General features: G+C 42.5%; 1 long non-coding RNA gene across 1 annotated transcript in view; it reads right to left on the bottom strand.

Annotated features, from left to right (window-relative positions):
• Positions 1–3,637: 3,637 nt before the first annotated feature.
• Positions 3,638–22,617, bottom strand: part of LOC123377972 — a 315,156-nt gene continuing 296,176 nt past the window's right edge. Inside the window, exon 3 of the long non-coding RNA XR_006582405.1 lies at positions 3,638–4,007. This is a non-coding gene — a long non-coding RNA (uncharacterized LOC123377972). The remainder of the gene's footprint in view (positions 4,008–22,617) is intronic.

The raw sequence follows: 22,617 nt of genomic DNA, 5'->3' as shown, positions 1-22,617 counted from the left end.
GGTATGTACAGTGCAACAACTAAGAACAGGTTAACTAGATACGAGCTTGCAGGAATAACTAACTCAGCAAGGTCAGGACTGAATGAAATCAATCAAATATGTGAAGTACAATGGGGGATTAAGGTAGTTAATAATTTAAAAACTTTACTCAGTAAAATGTCTGCACAGTACCATATATGCAGTGTTACTGTAGCCGAGTCAGTCCCAGGATATTAGAGAGACAAGGTTGGGGAGGTCATATCTCTTGCCTCTACAGAAGTTGGTCCAATAAAAGATATTACTTCACCCACCTGGTCTCTCTGTACAGTACAGAGCAGATAAACCAACTAGTCTGTACTTTGGTTTAATACATGAAAATGCTGGAAATGTGTTTGGTCTGATTGATTCAATGCAATTTATGGTGTTAATTTGAACCTGCAATAAAATTTTGATCTATAATCTAATGTTGCTTCTCCTGGCATTTTGTGTTATTCCCTCAGTATCTATCAGGATAACGTTATTAAAGATGGAGATGATGTAACTTCAAGGCCCATCAGGGAGATTCTATACCTAATTTAAGTACAATTTTTAAAAACCTGTCAAGATTCCAAGTCTGTACACTTCGGGCGTACTAAATGTTAACAGCTTGGCTCCCGTTTGTTGGCAAGGGGATATGCAGTTACAAATCCCCATCACCAGCATCAAAGGCTTACCAATACACCCGTTCTTTGGCTCTCAGGGGCTGATCCTGCACCACTGACGTAAGTAGGAGCTTTGCTATTAGCTGTAATAGGTACAGAATCAAACCCTAAAAGAATACATATATACTGTATAATTTAGAATATGGTTTACCATTTGTTTTGTTTGCAGACCCAGGGATGTATGATGAATGGCATAAGAAAAAGGAACACACTGGTGAAAGTTTTCAAACCTGGGTGCTACAATTTAGGCTCTGTGATACAGCATGGGCAGAGGGCAGCAGGAGAGTGTTACAAGAGAGCCTTATTCCCTGTAAGGGGAAGAAAGTTTGCTAGAGATTAACTAGAGCACCTGAAGCCAATTAGAGCACCTGAAGCCAATTAGAGTACCTGCAGTCAGTCACATGATAAAACCCCCCTGCTTCAGACAGACAGGGTGGGAGTTGGAGCAGAAAGGATTGGTATTGGAGCAGAGAACAGTTTGAAGAGAAAGCAGAGGAAAGTTTGGAGGAGTGCTGCAGTGGGCTAAGAAGTCCAAGACCCTAGGTAAGGGGCACCTGGCTTGTGCAGAGGACAGGGCAGGAAGCCCCCCACAAGCTGAAGGGCAGGAGAGGGAAGTAGCCCAGGGGAAGGAACCGCCAATTTAAGTGGTTCACCACTATCCTCAGGGCCCCTGGGCTGGGACCTGGAGTAGAGGGTGGGCCCAGGTCCCTCCCTCTCCACTCCCCTCCTCAAAGACACTAGTGGGGCAATTAATATTCCAATACAGGGGCAAGAAATGGTGCCCTGAACCCCCCCCCCCCCAAAAGAAGAGAAAGCGTGAGACTCATCATAATAGTGCTGGCAATTTGCCACAGCTCCTAAATTTATATTTGGGCACCCAAAGAAAAGCAGCCTGATATTCAGAGATGCTAAGTACAATTTAAATCAACAGGAATTGTAGACACTCTGCACCTTTGAAAATCAGGCTACTTTTCTTTGGGTGCCTGTAGTGGGGCGACTGCCCCACTCCTGGAGCACAGAGGTTAAAACAGCCATGCTAGGCTGATTGGAGTAGCAGCCATGGCTGTGGCCAGCTCAGGTAGGGCCCAGCTGGCCCTGATAAGAGGGCTGTGGGCCAGAAGCTGGAAGAGTTGCTCTCCAGCCCTGAAGGGAGAGGGCCTAGCTACTGGGAAACATACAGTACCTGAAACTGGAGCAGTGCTGGGAAATAGGGCAAAGGAGCTCCAGCCTGGCAAAGCCCCAGGCTGCAGGCCTCAGTGAAGGCCTAGACAAGTACTGGGGTTGCAGAGGTGCAGCCAGGGTGAGGCAGAGGCAGATGGTCCAACCTCCTAGCCAATGATGAGTGGCCATTACACACTGCAGACTGCCCCAGGGAAAGGGGGCTAGATGATGACTGGCAGTAGCCACTGAGGCAAGGTGGGTTTAGAGGGTTGGGGGTTCCCTGGGAGGGGAGACCCAGAGATGGGGGGTACTGCTGGGGCAGAACCCCTGATGTAAAGGTCACTAGGGTCCAGGAGGGACATGGGGGCCTAAGGCAGGTGAGCCACTGGCCAATAGAGGGTGCTCTGATCTGGACAAGAGCTAATTCCCAGGACGACCAGCAGGAGGTGCTGCACTGGTGAGTCTTCACTTCACTACAGTGCCCAAACACGGATTTAGGCGGTTAACTTTAGGCACCCAAGTTTGAGAATTTTGGCTACTGTCTATTGGTAAACTTTATGCCCTCCAGGGGTAGAGTTTAATTTCACATGGTTTGTATGAATTTGAGAAACCTTTGCAGAGAGCAGATGATGCCGAGGTCAGTGTAAGAGATATGACATGTTAAGACTGACTTTATAAATATCTAGCATACAGTGTGCCACAAGTAAATGTATTTATGTAAGTATCTGATAAAACAAATGATATTTCTATGCTTTCCCTTTCCAGTTTAAATGTTAATCCCCAAATATTTCATTCTTAATCTTAATTTAATCTACAAACAAATTTGGAGCCTGCAAATCCTTCCTCATGTGATGGTGAGTGAGCACATTAAAGTCAATGGCACTACTCATGTAAGAACAAATATTATATGTAGTGAACAATTTATTTGTCAAATGTTGCTTCTTTTTCTCTTCATGCGTTATTTATACAAAAACTTTGATTTGAGTGGCTTTGCTTATTTGACAATAGCAATGTAATGTGTAAACAGAGTTCATCCTCTTTATTGCTAATAAAATATGCACTTCAGCTATTTCATCAAGTATTCACTCTCTGGAAATTGTTATTTGGGCAGTATTATTGGTCATCTAGGTCCCATGGTATTGTTTCTGTTCCCTAATTGTATGATTTGCTAACCCACAAGAGCTTTCAGGATAGCTCTCCAAAGACTTCCAGCATGAATACCTATTGGATTATGTGATATTATATGTATATATGATATCTTCCCTTTCCACCACCAGTCTTGTGAATAACATTATTCTCTCTGTTTGTGAAAAGTGAATGAAAAGGTTCATAGATACCATCAACATGAAAGTGAACCCATGTCAGCAAATAGCTCTTCACAGTATTTGCGTAGCTTTAGCAAGCACCTATTCATGTCGGTCAGGGTTACAGGACTAGAGCTAGACCCCTGGGATACAGAGACCTTTTGTATCAGCAAAAGACAAGAAATCATACAGATCTGCTGCAAAATGATCACATCATGGTGGTGCGGAATTTAATTCTAAGCAGCTAGTACATTTTATGAATTCATAATTTTGCTGTTCAGCACCAGCATGCATGGATAGCCAGGTAAAAAAGCGTGAACGCTGTCTAGAAGTGGCCTTCAGCCTACAACAACTGAGGAGATACTTGGGCATCAAACAGAGGCTCACAAAGTCACAAAAGAACGAACCACATTTAAAACAGAACTATGAGCGCAGCTAATTTATTAGAGTTAATAACACTGCTGCAAACAAGTCAGTAAAAGGTACAGTTGGAGTAGTGTTCTTCAGGGCTCAGCCAGAGACCTAGCATCACTGGACATCTGTCATCCCTTTCAAGAAGACCAGCTCTAAGGTGTCAGTGCAATCCCTGTGTGTGTATGTGCAGGTGCACTTGCACCTTTATGTTTTGTTTTAAATTGCCTGGGGGCAGCTGCCATATCAGTGTCAGGACATCGTGTGATGCCTTAATCAAATGTGAGAAAAGAGCCTGGAGCAATTCGGAAGCCACAGATAGAGTATAAAGACTGGAGAGCTGAAATATGACAGGAGCTATGTAAAGTAATAATTAGCTTCAGCTTTTCTTGTATTCCACACATTCCTTTTAGACGCAGCATTCTCTCTTGTTTAGTTCCTCTGGACAGATCTGAAAAAGAATAAAGAAATATAAGTACTTAAGGTAGATAATAGTGTGGTGGCTTCCACTTTTTGATTTTAATAGGCTTCTTTGATCTAGTTCACTTTTATGATGCCCATCTGTCTGGATTAGGGCAGCAACTGAGCAGGAAGATGTGGCGGTTGCACTCTAATCAAATTTAAAACGTATACTACTACCTTTTTGCCATTTTTCAACAACCCAACAGTTCTTTCCAAATGCAAAAATTCCACTGAGATCAATGGGACTTTCGCATGTGCACAGGCTGCGTAGGTATTTTGTTAGATTTGCCTCAATTTCTAACCTGCTCTATTTTGGAGAAATCTGTATCAACCTAGGGAAAACATATTGGCAAATTTTTAAAAGGTTTGATAAAGCTTCAAAGCACATTCCAATCAGCTCCCACAGTAATTATTCCTCTACAGGCTGCTGAATCATCAATACTGCAATCAGAAGTGTTACATTTGCAAGTACATTATCTGCAGTCCCTTAAGAATGAGTTTTAAAAAGGTGCATGGAAGATATGAAGACAAATCCCATTCACAAATAATGTTACAATAACAAATAATGTCTGAAAGTTAAAGTACACACGCGAGCACACACACAGTGTGTCTCTCTCTCCCTCCGCCCCTCCCAACTCTCTCTTCAAAAGAGGAAAGGAAGTATTTTCAGAATTCCCTTTGTTGAAATATTCATGCCCAGTCTCAGAGGGTGAAGGGCACATTTTAGTACCCAAGGTCTCTAAAAGATAAACATGAAGCTTCTAGCACAGCTGGTGCTTGACAGTGGCTGTATTTGTCTCTTCTAGCTTTTTGTTAAGGGATTTCTTAATTAATAAAAGAACCTTTTTAGTATTCACGCTTAGATTTCTTTTACGATTTGATTCAAGGCAGTGCTTATTGCAAAATGGGGTAACTTGAGAAAACTAGGTTTCCCCAAAAGTTAATGTTTCTTAGGAATTTTTTGAAATCTATTAATGTTTAAGCTTTATTTCCAAAGCTGAGATCAGGAAGTAACATCATGGATTTCCTTTACATATCCAATAATTTGACATGTTAAATCTTACCCCTCATCTTTCTTGCATTGTGTTCCATCCTTATACACAGAACACTCCTTTCCATCCCTGTGTTGTGCAAGCTACACTGTGCTTCTTCAGCTCAGGAACAAAGAGAGGACTAGCAAAGAGACCCCACCTTTTGGATAGAGAACCTGGAAGGGAACTTTGCTTTAAAATAACAACAATGACAGCATGTGTGAGCTTAGATAGAGCTCGTTGGATTTTGTCTCAGTGACATTATTGGTACTAGCTGACTATCGCAAGCTACTGCTTCTACTTTCTTTTTTAAATTGCTTTAGATTCTGGGAAATAAGATTTTTTCCCCCTTAGCCTGAAAATGCATGCATATATATATATATATATGATTAAGTTGTGCAAGCTGCCAGACACCCTACAACTGTCTGGTCTTTCTAGTGTCATGCCAACCACTGCCATTCTATTACTGTCCAGATGACAAATGACAAGACAAAAGCTTGGCTTAAAATACATTACAAAGGCTCCTTCTGCTGGTTTTGAGAGTTATTACTGACTTCTCCTTCACACAGGATGTGAGTGACTCGAGTGAGATTGTATTTTTAGTGACAACACTGTAAAGGACTCCAAAAGACTTGTAAGGCTTGTAAGTTCCTGATTTGGAGGTGAAGTATGCGTAACCTGGATCACACAAAAGAACATCTGTATTGTACAAGTACAGTCAACCCCCACTTACAGGGTATATTACCATAAGATGGAATTCATACTCTTTATATAATGAGCTATATATTTTATCCTTGACAGTTGCTGATCTTTCCTACAGAAAAAAAATCTTTCAAGGTTCCTTAGTTAGAATTATTTATTCTTTTAGTCTTTAATTCATTCAGAGGTTTAGGAATGAGTACATCAGAGTGTGAACCAAGACTTGGAGTAAGAGCAAGTGAGTTGGAAATTAAATTTCTCCAAGTGAAATCTCTAGCTACTTAACTGAAGAGACAGTTTCAATAGTTAAACTATCAGAAACTCTCCCATTCTAACTAGACATGGGCTGAAACTGCAAAATTTGAACCCAGAATAAGGCTTCAAACACAACAAAGTCTGGAAATGTTTTGATAACCCCATAAGACTCTATGAACATCTTTAGTACTCAGTCACTGATAACGGTGGCTCCTGCACATCGCTCGCCTCAACCCCAACACGTAGCCTCGGTTTACATGTAACCCGCCAACAGTTAAAATGGATGGCATGAGGAAATTACACTCCAAGTCAGGTCACTTGCAGCAGGCAGACTGATTGTCTGACTTCCCTCTCCAGCATTGTGACTGGAGAGAGAGCACACACTGCTCGCCTTGCAGTACCTTAGCGCCCTGCGTGCCATGATGCTGGCCTTGTTCTTTTGCACATCTGTCCTGGCTGTGGAAAATTTTCTTCTATGTCACCATTATGTCTGCAAAGTCCTTGCCACAGACTGACAACTTGGTGAGTCCTGCCCATCTCTGCTTGGAAACAGATTCAGATTTGCCTCACTGTAAGGAACTCCTATTTGGACACAAGCAATTGGACTCAGACTGGATTGGCTTTATTTGTGGTGGCAGAAACATGTCTGGAGATGGTAACAAAAGCTGTTTTCTCTATTTGCGTTTGGACCAGTATTGCTCACTGAGTTCTTAGAGGTGCTCATAGAGCTTTCACTCACAATCTCTCGTGAGTAGCCCCTCTTGACTAGTGAAATCAAGCAGAATGGTATTAAATCTGCTTCTGGTTGATATTGTTAATGCTTCTCCATAGGACAGCCAGATACCAGCTCACCCTCCCAGTTGTTCGGGCTATGCTCAAGAAGATGTCTGTTGGACAATGGCAATTTTGACAATTAATCTCACTGCACCTAATATTCCTTTTTCTGGGAAAGACTATTGAGTGGGTTCTGGCAAGGCCATTTTGGTACCATCTTGAGTCCTCAGACTTCTTGATCTCTTTCACCATCTAGAGACTGCACTAGTCCCGTTGGTTGATGAGCTGAATGATGGACAAAGGTCACAAACCATGCTGATTTTATGCTTTGATACCATTGATTGTAAGGTTTTGTTGACTTTTCTGCAGACCATAGCTGGACTGAATGATGCCACTCTGGAATAGTTCTGGTTCTTCTTTTTTGAGAGATCCCAGGTGGAGGTTTAGGGAAACTGCTCTTCTTCAGCTATGGATGTTCCTTGTGGTGAACAGCAAAGTTTTCTTCTGACACCTCTCCTGTTCAACATGTATATGAGGATAACTTTTTCAGTCATAACCAGATGGTACAGTCTTCTTGCTTTACTGTTGCCCAGCTGAGACTGGACTTCAATGAGAGTGAGCAGGATGAAGCTCATCCGAGGAAAGATGCAGATGATGCTAGTGAATTGGAGGGAGTGGTTTGAGTATATGGTGGTGATGTGTCCTGTCTTACTATCAGGGGACTTTGTTCACGTCTTCTCCAAGATATTTGTGTAATTTTTGGGGGGGATGCTCTGAAATCTTATCTGGCACTAGTAGTCAAAAGCACCTTAACCATCTGAGTGTGACAAAGTATTTAGGGGTTCACATTGAGAACTTTTTTGAGTATTTTCTGGTGGACCTGAAAAACAATTCATCATCTCATCAGTCCCCGATCTTAAGTCACTCTTAGTCCACTAAGATCAGGCCTGTCATGAAAATTTGGGAGAGGCTTAGAGAAGTGATACTTTGGGGTGCACAAAATATTAAGTTGGCTTCCTAAAAGCAGCAGGACTTTAGCCAGGATAAGCACTGCAGGATAAGGCTCTTTGGAAGACAAACATATTCCAACCCTGGTGTAATGCCACTGAAATCAATAGAATTACACCAGTAATGAACTGGTTCCAAAATGTTTATTCTCTAAACTCCCTTCGCATTGCAAATCATTGTAAGATTAGCATTAATCTGACTGAAATATACTGAGCAATCCAATTCTCTGGCTAATTCTATTAAGAAGTATTTTCCACAAGCTAGTTTGAAATGTTATCATATGATGACACAATGTAAGCTATTTTATTGGATTTATGTAAATCCTTTCTTCACTGAACACTCTTGGAAGGGTTCTGCAGTTGCTTATGGGATCCCTGCATTGAATAGCATCACAAGTATTTCTGATGGGCTGGTATTTCTTCAGAATAAGCAACTTCTTAGGGCCAACTGGAGACTTGCAACCCAGTCTCCTGCTCCAGCAACATGAGTAGAGGGGAGACAACTTCCTGCCTGATCTCCCTCGTCACAACTGCTTGCCCTAAGGTAGGCCTGTTCTTTCCAAGGTCTCTGTGGAGATTAAATGAAATAGGACTAAAATCAGCATGTTTAAATCTCGCCTGGTCTTTCCTTTTATTTAGCCATGCTGTACAAATGACAGGGAGAGTTTATACATATGGCTTTAATTTGCTGTTGTTTCTATAAGAAAAATGATAGACTAAGAGCCAGATTCTCTTGCCACTGAACAGGTGAACTCTCTTCCACTGCTCCTTTATATGCTTGGGCCAAGCACAATAGAATTTCATGGTCTCTCAGAAGTTCTGATGCAGAAGCTCTAAAACACTTACATAGATTGTAAGCTTTTCAGGACACGTTTCGTTATATTATGTTCAGTGCCTAGCACAATGGGGAAGTGCTACATGATTGGACTCCTGCAATACAAATATTAAATAATAATAAGCACCTGCTTGACTTTAAGCAAGTGAATAATCCTGTCAGCTTCAATGGGATTACTCGTGCTTAAAGTTCATTTCATATTTAAGTGCTTTGCTGGACTGGGGCCTGTTTCAAATTAAGCTTTTCTTCAGTAAATGTACCAACTTTCTTTCTTAAAGGTCAAAGTAATGGCCTTTCCTATTTCCTGCTGAATCTGGTGACTCTTTAAAATATCTTTATTTAATCCTGAATATATGTGTGTCATGTAGGGCCCAATCCTTAAAACAACCACAGATGTTAATGGAAAATAGGGCCTGGGAAAATGTACAGGACTGGTCTCTAAAAATCTCCTTAGATGGACAGAATTTTTTAAAAAGCTCCTTATTCTTATTTATTTTGTTGTTTTCAGACCAAACAAAAGCAATGTTTTAGCTGGACAAGGAGACTCAAGTATCGCTTTCCAAAATATGAAAGGATAAATGCCACATTTACAGTTGTTTCTGAAAAGATTTGACCTTTATTAAAATAACCGAGTAAATAGAATTCAGAAGGGTTTGTTTCTCTTGTAAATTAAATGGTATGTTTGTAGATGGAAAGGTCAATTTTCAGTAAGGGCTGTGCTTTAAAAGAATATCACCTATTTTCAGCTAAATCAAAGGAATTAATTAGTTCTGCAGTTGGAATACATAACATATAATTCTCATCTTTGTTCGAAAATCAATTGTTTATGGCATAAAAAGGATACACTTGTCATCATTAGGTGTAAATGTTTGTTTGCTACAGAGGCAAAAATAGTTTCAGTCTAAAGTATGAGGCCATGGAGACTTGAGGGGTTGAGGTCTTTTGAGAGTATACGTAGCTCAGCCATGTCCTACCTGTCAGGTTTACTATATTGAGTCATTTTATTCCTGTCTACAGGGTGTGTGGGTGGGGGGAATCCCTACTTTTCTGTTTAAAAAAAAGTCTATTAAATTAATGAGGGAAATAACGTTAATTAGTGTATTGATCACACTTACGCATCAATACCATGTTGAGAATTGTGCAGAGGCACCTCTTTGCCCAAATGGCCCTGAATTCAGGATCAGTGCCTTACTGACTGTTCAATATTCATTAAGAAACAGTCTAGAACATCTAGACATTTTAATTCAGAAGTGTTATGAAAGGCATGAATTTTCATAGCTAGTTCTGCATAAGATTCTCATTTATGCCACTCGGTATCTCATAGGGTTACGATGAAGAATAATTAGACAGGGCCACATCATTCTGGCTACTGTTTGTCACAGAGAATATTGGAAGGAATAGAAAACATGCTCCTCTTGATCAAATCCTGTTGGACTGAGACCAAGTGGCATCATCTCCTTTCTATCTGACTCCATGGAAGCCCTCTGCATGATCTCTGTTCATACATGTCTCCATGGCTCAAAGAGTGTTTGACATTTACACCCCATATTCTTCATAGAATTATGGTTATGATATGAATATGGCATAACTAAGATATACTTTATGCAAGATGACTCGTAATATATCATTAGAAAGGTTATGATTTACTGAGTGTGATTATCCAATTTGTATGCAGGTATCATTTCTGTATCTGAAGTTAGGAATATTGACTATGTAACAATTACAACTGCGTGTGTACTTGGGGGGGGTGGAGGGGGAACACCCACCAGACAGTAGGCAATCATCCTAAATAAGCCATTTGAGAAGGACAATAGAACTCTGAAGATACTAATCTCCCACCTTCCTGAGGAGTTTCCTGGGATGCTGCATTGACACTACAAAATCAGATGATAATGTCACATGATGCAAAATACCACCTTGGACACTGTTGGTACTTTTTCCTCTGCAGGGGAATGGGGATCAAAGAAAGATTTCCTGCCTTAAAAAGGATTTCTCTCTTCAGGGTGATAAATTACTTCTTGAAACCAATCTCTAAGATCTTAAGCATCGTATGCGTGTTTTGTTTAATTTGCTCAGTAATCTGCTTTGTTCTGTTTGCTATCCCTTACAATCACTTAAAGTCTGCCTTTTAAAGTTAATATATTTGTTTTGTGTATTATTAAACCCAGTTTGTGCAATTTCTAATGGGGGGGCGCAAGGAGTTGTGCATATCTCTCTTCACACTGAGGGAGAGGGCAAATTTTTATGAGCGTGCACTGTGCAGATCTTTCTATACAGCACGAGACAATATTACCGGGGGTGTATTTTCCAGAGGGAAGCTGCACTTGAGTGCTGGGAAATTTCCTAGGTAACCATTTCATAGAGAGCTGTTTGCAGACTCACTGTGATTCTACAGATGGTGCTCCCTACCTGTGTGTGTGTTGCCAGAGGCTGGAGAGCCTAATTGAGGAAAAACAGGGAGAGGGAGCCCAGGCTAGTGGAGCAAGTGGGCTCAGTGAAATACCAGTATATCAGGTGGTGACTCAGAAGTGGGGTCCAACCTATCACAGTGTATCCATAGGGAGTGGTAGGGCATGGACTGAGGCTTGTTCTGCATCATCATCCCTTTTCAAACCTGCATGTTGGATAAAGCTGAACCTACCAACATTCTCAGAGGTGAAGGGCTCCTCCACCTCATTCCCTACAAGGGAGAAATTTGAAGGTAGATATAAATAAGGAACCAGTGGGATCTCAGCTCTGTGTTGCTGTGGCAGTATTAAAGCATAGGGGTAGATTGGAGTAATTAGGTCTCTGCACGAATGACATGTGAAGGCCACTGTGGACATCTTGGGATTTCCTGTGGCTCTTGCCTTCCAGAGCAGGGACTGATCTGTCTGTAATTTTTCTACTGCACTTTGAAGGGGTAAATACTATATAAATACTAGCATTATTTACTACTGAATAGATTATTCTTCATGCAAGTGTGTATGATCAGCTGCAACATTTATTGAGTTTTACCACACAGTAGATTTCATAAGAAAAACCCCACAGGCTCTTTCCTTGTTCAAAGCAGTAGCATCAACTTTTAAATCAAACTATCTCAGGATAATTATACTTGCTTTTCCACACAAGCTGAATAAATCTGATGTCAATATTTGTCATAGAAGGATGCCGGGGGGAGGGGAAATGAGAAATAGTGATGAACCTGTCTAGGATAGAAGTAGAAATACAGGCTTGTGCGTAATGCCGAGATTTGTAATAGACAGGGAATCACAGACCTATGCATCCAGACAATTATGTGCTGAGATTTTCAAAGCTGCTATTATTTTTCATGGGCATTGGGTGACCAAATCCCCTAGGTAGGTTTAAATATCTCAGCTATTATAGGTGACAAAGTTTAATATTCAGCTGTGCTTGACACAAAGGCCTCTCTACACTAGTGCAGTATTGTGCTAAGATCATGGTTTCACTGCCCAGCATAGACTGGGCAAACTGTGCTTTCAGTCAAGGGGATCTAATCTAGAACACAGTTCACTCCTGTCTACGGTGGCTAGGAAAGCCATATTAAGAGCCTGCTAGCAAGAACTGTGTTCTAATGTGATCCCAGCACTAGTAGACTGAGCCAGACTCAGTTCTATGATAATCAAAAAAACCTACCACTGTATGATCTATTAATTACAGTACAAGTAGCTGGGAAGAATCCTGCGTTTCCTCTCACCTTCCAGCTCTCCATATCTTGACAGTTTCAGAAGGAAATAGCTAAGGCAGGATATTGACTTTACTGAAGTTAATAAAGGCAAAATTCCTATCTTAAATGGACACTTTCTGTTTCAAAATTTCCCTGCCTGGGTTAGATGTCTGAGGTGAACACACAGAAGGGGACATTTAAGTACTTGGATAGCGTAGATGTTGGTGCTACGTGAAACTCTAAAGTTGAGAGAAAGAGTTAAAGAATTACATGGAAATTGTGGGGTCTTCTTGCTAAAGCATATGACCGGTGATGACAGTGCGAGTATCATGCATGTAATCCCCACTGAAGTCATTGCAAGCTGCACACGACAGCTGGTGAGGTGAGCATACCCTTGGGTTCTAGTCTCAGTTATATTCCAACTCACTGTGTGCCCTTGGGCAAGTCACAACGTCTCCGTGCCTCAGTTTACCTAAATGCAAAATGGATCTGTAACACTGCCTGCCTGCCTCACTGGTTTATTTGGAGGCTCAATTAGTCATGTATGTCCAAAGTCTTATCATTAGTTTAACAAAAGTCTAGAACAAGCAGTAATGGAAGTGATAGTAACTATAATTTTGTAGTGCAGTAAAAGTTCAGTAAAACATTTTAACAAAGTCTGTGCAACTGGAACATATAATGAAGGGCCTCAAATAATTAAATTCTGTGCTTTCATAGATCTGCTAGTGCAACCACCAAAACATGGCAAAACCCTGCATACTGTGAGCACTAGGGGCCTCCAACCAGCTGCTGCTCATTTAGAAACAGAGCCTTGCAATAGCAGACCTCTCTCTTGTATTCATTTTTCTCAGAGCAGCACTCTGACATTTCAAAAGATGAGAAGCACCTTTCAGCTTGAATAAACTCAGAAATATGTCTGTAAACACATCTGGTCTCAGACTGAGAAATGTCAGATTTCTGGAATGAGCCAATGGGCACAGTCTTCATGTCACTGTTTAGAGGGGCCATGTGTGAGCTTGCAGCTGAAGAACAACTTCTTTTCTAACCTCTGAGACTGGCTTGCAGTGTTTCATAGCCTGTTGTATGTGCAGTCTCTATGGAGTGAAAAGCATGTTGCACACTTGCATATAGACCAACATCTCCAACCTGCCATTCTGATAAAATAACAGCAGACCTAAACCTACCAAACCAAAAATAACCCACCCCCACAGGGGGCATTGGTAGGGGAAAGCACCCCAACTGCTCATTGCAAATCTGCTGTGGGACCTCAGTTGCTGGGCTACGGGGGAGGGAGGCGGCGGTGGAATCCACAGTTATAGGGACATGCCTCCTCCTGTTTTATTTATTGTTATTCATAATTTGTATTCCAGTGTTGCCAATGAAATCAAAGCCCCGTTGTGCAGGGCACTGGACAAACACCTGGGAGAGAGAGGCCCTGTCCCTAAAAGCTTGCCGTCCAAATAGACAAGAGAAATGTAGGGTGAGAGGAAGGGATACAACGTACAAGCAGAGTGAACAGAATGATGGTTTGTTAACAGCATGTTAGTGCCACGGTTTTGTCTGGTTGGTTTTTTACAGGTGAGAAGGCCTAACTTTCAGATCCGTTGTACACTCGCTTTCTTCCCTTCCTGTGATGGAGTTGTCACGCAGGGCTGTGTCTGATAACTTTGAGCACCTTCCCCTTTAAAATTCATCCTCATGGAGGGACAGTTAGTTAGGGATTCCCAAATAACACAATGAGCTGGTGTGGCAGAGTTACAGACTACGGTGTTCTCTGACTGCTACATATGGGGTAATTACCCCTTATACCTATCTCCTAGAACTGGAAGGGACCCTGAAAGGTCATTGAGTCCAGCCCCCTGCCTTCACTAGCAGGACCAAGTACTGATTTTGCCCCAGATTCCTAAGTGGCCCCCTCAAGGCCTGAACTCACAGGCCAATGCTCAAACCACTGAGCTATCCCTCCTCCCCCAAAGAGAGCTTTTGTTTTGAGTTGTGTGTGAAGGTTTTATTGCATAGCATATCAGGGTTGGAAGAGACCCCAGATCCCTAAATGGCCCCCTCAAGGATTGAACTCACAACCCTAGGTTTAGCAGGCCAATGCTCAAACCACTGAGTAAAAGGATGTCCTCATATTAACCTCAGTGCCATAGCAGACCAAGAAAAGTTACAGCAGTACAAGAACATAATACAACAAGCCCTTGACACCAGTGATTGTGCCACAAGTGCCCAGCTGAAGTGGGAGCAATTGAAGAACACAATCTACGATGCAGCTCTGTCAGTCTTTGGGAAGAAGGAAAACAAGACCAAAGACTGGTTTGACGCATATTCCAGTGTGTTGACACCAGTCACAGAGGCCAAGCGCACAGCCAAAACCAACTACAGGAGAGACCCAAATGAAAAAACCTTACAAGCATTGAGAGTATCAAGAACCAAGGTACAACAAACTGCTCGATGTTGCACCAATGACTATTGGCAGCACTTATGCGAAAGCATCCAAATAGCAGCTGATGCAGGCAACATCAGAAACATGTATGATGGGATCAAGAAAGCCTTGGGTCCAACTTCAAAGAAGACAGCCCCATTGAAATCAGCAACAGGGGAAACAATCAACAACCGCATCAAGCAGATGGATCGCTGGGTAGAACACTACTCTGAGCTTTACTGTCATGAAAATATTGTTATGGACACAGCCATCAATGCCAACAAAAGCCTGCCTGTTATGAACCAACTTGACAATGAACCAACTGTTGCGGAGCTTAGCCTTGCCATAGATGGCCTTCCCAGTGGAAAGGCCCCTGGAAAAGACTGCATACCATCCAAGGTCATAAAATGCAGGAAACCTATTCTACTGCAACGTCTTCATGAGTTGCTCTACCTGTGCTGGAAAGAAGGTAAATTACCGCAAGAAATGAGACATCAACATCATCACTCCCTATAAAAGCAAGGATGATAGGAGTGACTGTAACGACTATCGTGGCATTTCCCTTCTTAATATTATGGGAAAAGCCTTTGCTGGAGTTGTCCTGAAGAGAATTTAGACCCTTGCGGACAGAGTCTATCCTGAATCACAGTGCAGCTTCAGACCTGAAAGGTCTACCGTCAACATGATCTTCTCACTGAGACAACTACAAGAGAAATGCAGAGACTAAAAAATGCCCCTCTACATAGCCTTCATCAATCTCAAAAAGGCTTTTGACCTTGTCCGTAGAAGCAGATTATTCACGCTTCTAGAAAATAATGTATATACCCCCAAGCTATTAAGCATGATTTGATCCTTCCATCAAAACATGTAGGGCACAGTCCAATATGATGGCTCAGTGTCTGAGGCTTTTCAGATTTGTAGAGGAATTAAACAAGTTTGTGTACTTGCCCCAACTCTGTTTGGGACCTTCTTCTCCCTGCTGCTGAAACAAGCTTTTGGTTCCTCAACAGAGGGAATCTACTTGAACACAAGATCTGATGGAAAGCTGTTCAATCTTACAAGACTCAGATCTGAAAACAAGACTCGGAAAGCCCTTATCCAACACCTCCTCTTCGCTGACAACGCAGCAGTGACACCCACACAGAAGCTCATCTTCAAAACCTAATGGACAGTTTTTCCAAAGTTTGCCAAGTCTTCGAGCTTACTATAAGCCTAAAAAAGACAAACATAATGTACCAAGGAGTTGAGGAAGCACCCTCCCATCAAGATCAACAATTATGAGTTTGAAGTGGTGAACAAGTTCACACACCTGGGATGCACTATCACAGTCAACCTTTCACTTGAAACAGAACGCAACATCTGAATTGAAAAAACCACCACAACAATATCTAGACTGAGCAAGAGGGTATGGCAAACCAACAAACTGACAGAACACACAAAGCTGTGTCTATCATGTGTGTTATCAGCACACTTTTGTCTGGGAGCAAGACATGGAAAAGAGGCTCAATAGCTGTCATATGCATTGCCTTTGTCAAATCTTTGGACTCTCCTGGAGGGACAGTCACCGACACTGAGGTGCTCAAACAGGCCAGCATACCCTCTGCTGGCTTGGGCATGTGTGCCGAATGAATGAAGGGGCATTGCAAAGGACATCCTCTATGGCAAATTGGCATCTGGAAAAAGACCCAGAGGATGCCCAAAATTGCATTTCAAGGATGTGTGCAAGCGAGACCTCAAAGAAATGGACCTGGATGTGGACAAATGGGAAGATCACACTCAAGACTACAGCCTTTGGAAACAAGAGCTTAACTAAGGTCTCCAGAGTTATGAGAGGAAGACGTCCAGCTTAGCAGAGGAGGAAAGAACTCTCAGAAGGCAGAGCCCAAAAGATCAAAACACCACCTTTAAATGTGAGAGATGCAGCAGAGATTCTCTCTCTCAAGTGGGTCTCTTCAGCCATGTTCGTGGCTGCCATAAAACCAACTGAGTAAATTCTTTACCTCTCAGGGGCACATACCCATGGCCTCTTGAGACTGAAGGATGCCTACTACTAATGAGTTTTTTTTATTTCTATAGCCTCTTTAATCTCCCTGAGCATTTCACAGTCACTATCACCACCCTGGTCAGGTGTTCGGTAATATATCCCTACTGCTATATTCTTATTATTAGCACATGGAATTACTATCTATAGAGAGTCTAGGGTACAGTTTGGTTCATTTAAGATTTTTACTTCATTTGAGTCTATGCTTTCTTTCACATATAGTGCCACTCCCCTACCAGCACGACCTGTTCTGACCTTCCGAAATATTGTGTCCCATTGATTATCTTCATTCTACTAAGTTTCCGTGATGCCTATTAAATCAATATCCTCATTTAATATGAGGCATTCTAGTTCACAAATCTTATTATTTAGACTTCTAGCATTTATATATAAGCACTTTAAAAACTTGTCACTTTTTAGCTGTCTGCCATTACATGATGTAAGTGAATGGGTCTCTCTTTCATTTGACTGTTTCTCATCAGATACTACCTGTATTTTATCATCTTCCATCCTCTCCTCCTTACAAGGACATAAAGAATTTCCATTAATAGATCCTCCCCTAATGGATGTCTCTGTCCGAACCACGTGGTCCTCCACACCTGTTGGCTTTCCCCCAGCCTTTAGCTTAAAAACTGCTCTATGTTCTTTCTAATTTTAAGTGCCAGCAATCTGGTCTCCTGTAACCATGCGGGACTCACCCCTGTGGTGCCTCCTGCTGGTACCTTTTGGGAATTACTTCTCCAGCTGTCGGCGTGCCCTCTGCAAGCCAGTGTCTTGCTTTTCCTGGCCTCCGTGTTCCTCCTGCACCCGGTGCCCTTTGCACGCTGGGGTGCTGCCTCCTGGCAGTACACCCCTCAGTCTTAAAGTTTCCCCTCCCCGGGGAACCCCCACCCACTATCCCCACCTCGCCTCAGTTTATGGCCACTGCCAGCCATCACCTAGCCCCCATTCACTGGGGCAGACTGCCGTGTAAATGCCACTCATCACAGGCAAGGGGGTTTGGACCTGCTGCTTTGCCTACCCCTTTGGGCTGCCCTCCTGCAACCCCAGTACCTATCTGGCCCTCCACTAGGCTGCAGCCTGGGGGTTTCCAGGCTGGAGCTCCCCAGCTCCCTGGGCCTTCCCCCAGCCCTGCTCCAGCTCAGGTACCTTGGTATGCTCCCAGCAGCCAGGTCCCTCCCTCTCAACAGGCTAGAGAAAGAACTGTGCTCCCAGCCCACTGCCCTCTTATAAGGGCCAGCTGAGCCCTGATTGGGGCGTGGCCACAGTTGAGGCTGTTTCCCCACTCAGCCTGGGAACTACTTGCTTGCAGCCACCACCCTCTCCTGGGCTGTTTTAAGCCTTTTTTTAAGGCCATATCGGGTGACCACCCCGCTACATCCCCTTTTGGTTTAGGTGGAACCCATACTTCCTGTATAGGCTCCCCCTTTCCCAAAAGTTTCCCCAGTTCCTAATAAATCTAAACCCCTCCTCCCTACACCATTGTCTCATCCATACACTAAGACCCTGCAGTTCTACCTGTCTAACTGGCCCTGCACGTGAAACTGGAAGCATTTCAGAGAATGCTACCATTGAGTTCCTGGACTTCAATCTCTTACCTAGCAGCCTAAATTTGGCCTCCAGGACCTCACTCCTACCCTTCCGTATGTCATTGGTACCTACATGCACCATGACCACCGGCTCCTCCCCAGGACGACACATAAGTCTATCTATATGTCTCGAGAGATCCGCAACCTTTGCACCAGGCAGGCAAGTAACCATGCAGTTCTCCCGGTCATGGCAAACCCAGATATCTATGTTTCTAATGATCGAATCCCCCATAACTATTACCTGTCTCTTCCTAATAACTGGAATTCCTTCCCCCGGAGAGGTATCCTCAGTGCGAGAGGATACCACAACATCTGGAAGGAGAGTCCCACTATGGGATCATTTCCCACTGCTCCAGTTAGATGGTCTCCTTCCCTGAGACTTTCATCCTCCTCAACAGCACAGAGGCGGTCAGACTGGGGGTGGGACTGTTTTACTGTATCCTGAAAAGTGTCATCTAGGTACCTCTCTGTCTCCCTTAACTCCTCCAATTCAACCGCTCTGGAGTCCAAAGCCTGTACACAGTCTCTGAGGGCCAGGAACTGTTTGCACCAAATGCACACATATGCCACCTGTAATCATACATGCTGCATTGGGTGGTAACCATACATGCTGGTAATCATGTATGGTAATCATACATGCTGCATTGGGTGGAATGAACTGGATAGCGCCCAATCTGCTGCTGGACTTCTACCTGCATTCTCTTTTTACCCTTGCAGCTCCTTCCTTTGTTAATGTTTTGATTTTATCAGGGGGTGTTTTTGGCTTTAAGTTTAAAGGATGTTAAGTGTATCTAGCCACCCTTCAAACTCTCCCTCTAAACTCCCTCGCAAAACTCCCCTGTTAGCTGCTGCTGTTCGCTAGCTTCTCTGGTCTCTTAGGTACAAGCTTTTTAAAGCCCTGGTCTTCCTGAGTAGCCCTTCCCCCTGGTTAAGGGTTGATGGGTGCTAAAGGGCTTAGGGATCAAAGCCTCATTAAGATGCTCTCAGCCTTGCCTAGCAGGCCACGAGGCTCAGCACACGGTCCCCCCGTCTTATATTTGTGACTTCAGTTTGTCTGTTCTGAAGTGCATTCGTCTTCTCAGAAGCCAAGATTGGGGAGTAGGGAAATTAGAAATGGGCCTTACCCAACCAAACACAATCAGCCTTTGAGGAACTTCAGCTCTAGAGCTAAACTGCATCACTGGCTGGTACCTCTATAATGAGCCAAACTGAAATGCCAGATGCAAACATCTTGAAATTTGGGGAAGTTTGGACCTAGATGCAGGTTTAAATTTTGCAGCTGGGCACCAGTTGTATTGGAAATGGAACTAAATGGATGATTTTCAAATGTGTATAACTTTGTTATTTCTATGCCAGATTTCATTAAACACGTCTAAGGCATTTGATCTTATTAAAGACTAAATCAAAGGCAAATTTATAGCTGTTATCTGAGCACAAATATAGCATCTGAAATTAATTAGTGTATAACATATTTTGCCATGCTCTAATAAATCAAATTACCAAACTAATTCTTACCATTTAATCATCAACAAAAACCATACCTCTCCCCGCACCTTCGGGCTGTGCACTGGCATAAGGCATTTCAACCCAAAAGATTACTTTTTAAAAAAACAACAACATTGACATTAATTTGAATGTGTGCGAGAGCACGAGAAAGCATATAAAGAGTAGACACACACTATACTAGATTTTAACATATAAAAGTCCACTCTAGATAGAATAAATACATCTAAAGAAATCTGCATTAAAAATGTGAAGGTTGCAAAGTCAAGCACTCACAATGTAGAAAATGCCAGAATTAAGCTTGCCTGCACAACCTTCGTTCACCCCCTCTCTGGGGCGTACGTGTTACAATGCAGTTTTTATTTACACTAGGTTTTATTCACACACACGGTTTTTCCACAGGAACCCCTGCCTCATTCAGTGCACAGAACAGGCACTCTGGGAATGAAAAAAAGGGTTTTATAATTAATAAGGCTTCTATCCTCACCTCTTTCTGCTCTTACACCTCTGCCCTCCTCTTGTTCCTATCCCTCCTCTGCTCCCGCCCCATCTCACCGTTTGAGATCCTACTCCTGTCACGCTTCCCTGCATCTTTGTATTCGAGTCAGGAAGCATTCTCCTTTCCCATCTGTGCTGCTTGTGCTGCAGCATGGGGAACACTGGGCGCTCAGGACAGACAGTGTCCTGCACTTTGGTGGCAGCTGGGAGGAGCAAAAGCAGAGAAGGTCTTGCTCTGCCCCTACAACCCCGGTTTGGAGCATGCTTTGTCATTCTGTGGGGATGGAGCATCCATAGTCCAGTCAGCATGCAGGAGGTATGAGGGGCTGGAGCATGCTCAGTGCAAATGGAATCTCTGGAGAATTTAGTTGCCAAACTTTAACAAGTCTCTCCTGAGCATGCATGAGCTGAGATTTTTCAGAGGTCTAGAACTTGGCCAAATCTAGGTTAATTTTCACATGCCTGACAGTAGGGAGACCCCTTTGCCAGATTTCAAGTTTCTCAGTTAAGCAGTTGTGGGAATTGTTTACTTTATCAAAACAATGCATTTTCCCCTAACCTCATTCTGAGAAACAGCCAAATGATTTTAGTTGTAACTTTACAAAAAAGTTCAATTTGAGGCAGCCACTCAGCATGGAAAATTTCAGTTCAAATAGTTTAATTTTTGCAAAGTTATAAGTAATTGAAAACAGGGTCTTGTATAAAAAGTGTCAAACAACCTTAACTCAAGCTGTTGCTACTTGCACTACCTATAATACACAGTACTTCATAGGCGCACATGGGGAATGAATTACAGCTGGCCTGGGGATCATAACTTTCAGTTTTGTGACTAGTGTAAACAGACCCTGATCCAGAGCCCTCTGAAGTGTATGGTTATCTTTCCACTGGCTTCATTGGTCTTTGGATTAGCCCAGGGAAGGGTTAGCTCCTCTGATGAGCTGGAGCACCCTGGGTACAGCTTTGTGACACTAGAGGGGGACAAAACTCACTCTCCCAGTCTGGGTTGCGCAAACATATATTTACAATAGTGTAGACTCAACTATCACATTCCATCATCATGGCTGAAAAAAGGCCATTCCTGTGAACATTCACAGAGAATGAATATAAAGGATTGTGAGCGCTGTTGAATGAATGTGCTGGTTTATTTAAATGAATATGTGTGGATGCTTTTTTACAGTATTGGCCCAACTCTAGCATAAATATAGTTTTTAGTATTTAATCATCATTCAATTTGAATCTGAGAGATTAATCTCCCCAATTTATTAGGGGTTATTGTGGAATAGAACCTTTTTGACCCTTTAAACCAAACAGAAATGGAAGAGGGACTTGGAAAGTGAGATTTGGCAAGAGATCAATATCTTATGGTTTAAATATTTACTACTATATGAAAGAATGAAACCATTTTAACTCTTTCACAAGGATAAAATAATACCCGTGTAAAATGTATAAAAATAGTGTGTGTTATGGAGGTACTCTGTCACATGTTATTTATGATACTCGTATCTAATGTGGAACAATGGACATCAAGATAGCATGATGTTCATCTACCCAGAGAAAAATGATTGGATGAGATTTTAAAAAAGCATGTACAACATTTAGACATTTAATTCCCATTTAAATGACCAGGAGTTGTGACTCTAAATCACTTAGGCAACTGCTTTCCCATTATCTTTAATTAAGTTCATTTGTCTTTCACTTGGCTACTGTGACATTACGAGTCAGTTTGAGGCTGCCTTGAAAACGACAGGCCGATATCCTTCTACTGTTAGAGCTGCGCCATTCTGTACTAGTTGGAGTGTCCTAAGGGCTGATGGCTTCATGCCCAGGTATATTGAATTGTTGTAGTCCAGATGGAAGGTGACAAAGGCGTGAATAACTGAGGCCAGGTCATTGTTTGCCAGGATGGGATGGAGTCTCCTAGCCAACTTGAGATGGTAGAAAGCATTACTCACAGATGCTGCTATGTGAGAGATTAGCATCAACAAATAGCACTCCTAAACTGGATTGAATTGACCAGTTGTGGGTGTGCACCTTCAACCAAACAAAACTGCCCCCTGGCTGCAAACTCTTCAAAATGCATTTCTCTGCCCACCAGCAACATCTTCATCTTGCTCAGGTTAAGTTTCAACCAGGTCCTTCCTGAAACAAGTTACCAGATCTTCCCCTCTAAAAAAAAAAAAAACCTCATCCCATAATCATTAATCAATCAAAACAAATATCCAAGTGTCCATTTCTGGACAATTCTTCCCATTTTAATAATGTCTGTTGTGCTTTT

Source organism: Mauremys mutica, chromosome 9 (assembly GCF_020497125.1).
Source record: "Mauremys mutica isolate MM-2020 ecotype Southern chromosome 9, ASM2049712v1, whole genome shotgun sequence".
NCBI lineage: Eukaryota > Metazoa > Chordata > Testudines > Geoemydidae > Mauremys > Mauremys mutica.
The sequence above is the reverse complement of the archived record's forward strand: the minus strand, read 5'-3'. Positions and strand labels throughout refer to the sequence as shown.